The sequence below is a fragment of the Desmodus rotundus genome, chromosome 6, assembly GCF_022682495.2.
Source record: "Desmodus rotundus isolate HL8 chromosome 6, HLdesRot8A.1, whole genome shotgun sequence".
In the NCBI taxonomy this organism is placed as follows: domain Eukaryota; kingdom Metazoa; phylum Chordata; class Mammalia; order Chiroptera; family Phyllostomidae; genus Desmodus; species Desmodus rotundus.
Window position 1 is genome coordinate 25,149,897 of NC_071392.1, and position 2,731 is coordinate 25,152,627.

Sequence of the window (2,731 nt, forward strand, 5' to 3'; positions counted from 1 at the left end):
GTCTTCATAAGTTTTTCAATTTGGTCTATATTATTCACTGCCTTTAGTTGTTAATATCTTTTTATTCTTCTTTATTCCAGAATGCGGTATCACTTACACATGCCAGAATGGCTACCATCAACAAATCAATAAACCACAAGTGCTGGCAAGAATGTGGAGAAAAGGGAACCCCAGCGTGCTGTTGGTGGGAATGGTTGCAGATGGGTGCAATCACTGGAAAACAGTATGGAGTTTCCTCAAAAAATTGAAAATGGGCCGAGAGACAGAGATCTAGCAAACTGAAGCAGCATGGCCAAGCTTTGTGGGATGTGCCTGAGCAGGGAACCCCACTAACAGGTGGTTGTCTTCAGGCAAAAGCTTTTCCAGGAGGCTGAGGATTTCCTCTACAGATCCTTGCCACAGAAAATCACACACCTGAATCAGCTCTTGCTAGGGACCCCCTCAATATGACTGACCTGACATGTCTCTGAGCCCCGTTGTACATCCCTACCCCAGACACCCCACCCAAGGATGATGAGATGGAAACAGATAAGCAGGAGAAGAAGGAAATCCCTAAGTGCCGCTTTCTCCCTGGGAATGAGACACTTCTGGCCCTGCTTGCCCTGGTTAGGCCAGAAGTCTGGGCTCTCAAAGAAAATTCTGGTGATCACATGGATCCAGCACTTGATCCCCAAAGTTGAGGATGGAAATGACTTTGGGGTGGCAATCCAGGAGAAGGTGTTGGAGAGGGTAAATGCGGTCAAGACCAAAGTAGAAGCTTTCCAGACAACCATTTCCAAGTACTTCTCAGAATGCCGGGATGCTGTGGCCAAGGCCTCTAAGGAGACCCCTGTGATGGATTACCGGGCCCTGGTGTGCGAAAGAGATGAAACAGCCTATTGGGAACTCAGGGCCATGGTGCTGGACCTGAGGGCCTTCTATGCTGAGCTTTATCACATTATCAGCAACCTGGAGAAAACTGCCAACCCAAAGGGTGAAGAGAAGCCATCTACATACTGAGCCCAGGGCTAGAAAAGAAATAAATGACCACCACTTTGTGTGGATGAAAAAACATTAAAAATGAAACTGTCATTTGACGCGGTGATCTCACTTCTGGGAATATAGCCCAAGAATCCTAAAACACCGATTTGAAAAAATATATGCACCCTTATGTTCATAGCAGCGTTAGTTATTTCCAATCGCCAAGATCTGGAAACAGTCCAAGTGTCCCCGAGGAGATAAGTGGACAAAAATGTGGTACACTACACAGTGGGATACTACATGGCAGTAAAAAAGAAGGAACACTTACCCTTTGCAAAAATAACATACTTAAAAATATTTTTCTTGAATATCTAGATATCTTTCTCTTAATCTAGCTTCCTACTTCACCAAAATTAAGTTGAGATTGACCTTCTAATACTCTGTGACTGAAAACAAGTATAAAAATAACTGAAAGAAGGACATGTGGCCAGAGCGTGTAGGAGGGAAGTCCAACGGGAGAGAAATGAGTTTCTGCAGAGAAGAGAGGGGGACCAAAACATGCATAGGGGCTAAGTCATTGTGGATGGAATATTTCGGAAAGCTTCCGTGATAAAGCGACATTTGAGCACAGACCTGGGAAGAGTAGGGAGGCTGGGTGAAGATCCTAGAGTAGCACAAAAGTCAGAGCAAGAACAAGAGCTCGTTCTATTTTAGGAAAATAAGAAAGCCATTGTGGCTTTAGTAGAATGAGCTAGGGTTTCATGATGGGACCTTTGGAAAAGAGGTGGGGTCATGAACAGACTTGGGACTGCAGTAGGAACTTTGGATTTTATTCCAAATGTGAGATCAAGCCATTTATTTGAAGGTGTCGAGCTGAGGAATGCAATAGTTGGAGCTACAGCAGCACTTTTCTACCTTTTTCATCTCATGGCACACACAAACTACTAAAATTCTGCAGCACACCGAAAAATACATGTTTGTTGATCTGATAAAAATTGGTAAAATTTTAATTGATTTACAAAAAAAATAGTAGTAATTACTTAATATTTTTACTCCAAAGGTGATTTTTTAAAAAACTCAGGTGCCTACACTTTGTGTATAAGGATTTTTGGTACCAAGAATTAACCAATCTACCATAAACTTATTATGCAACATGAACCAATAAAATGTAACTCTATTATATGACCTATGTATTTATTGTTCAAGATAGGGCATTCACACGGGTCGGCTATTTTTCTGTTGGCAGTTGTCATATTTTTATTTGACAATCTAAGGGAAAAAAGGTCAAATAGGTATTGCATATTTTAAAAATTCTTGCAGCACACTGGCTGAATATCACTGATCTATGTATAAGAGGTCAGGTTCTTTGCTGTTCAGAGAGCACTCCTCAGTAGCAAGGGTGGTACCAAGATCAGTCACGTGACAAGTGCTGGCTCCAGACATTGGATGATGAGAACAGAATGCAAATATCTTTAGCAAGTATCTACTTAATTGAATAATCAATCCCGCCATTTCTTTTCTAAATCAGGTGGCCCTATTATTCCCACTTTTCACATGGTGAATTAATGTTCATTTGCAATCATAGAACTAGGAGATTATAGAGTTGGTATCAGTGGACTTTTTAATCACCTTGTTATACTGCTTCTGACAAAAACACAAATAATTACAAATATAAGGGGGTGTAGTTTCAGGGTGGGTAATTGCTAAATACAATGAAATAAAGATTTGAATTAGAAAAAAGAATAGTATAACTTATTGATACCATTAATAT

General features: G+C 40.8%; 1 pseudogene; it reads left to right on the top strand.

Moving 5' to 3' along the window:
- Positions 1–288: 288 nt before the first annotated feature.
- Positions 289–999, top strand: LOC112319778 (proteasome activator complex subunit 2 pseudogene; annotated as a pseudogene).
- The last annotated feature ends 1,732 nt before the right edge of the window (positions 1,000–2,731 follow it).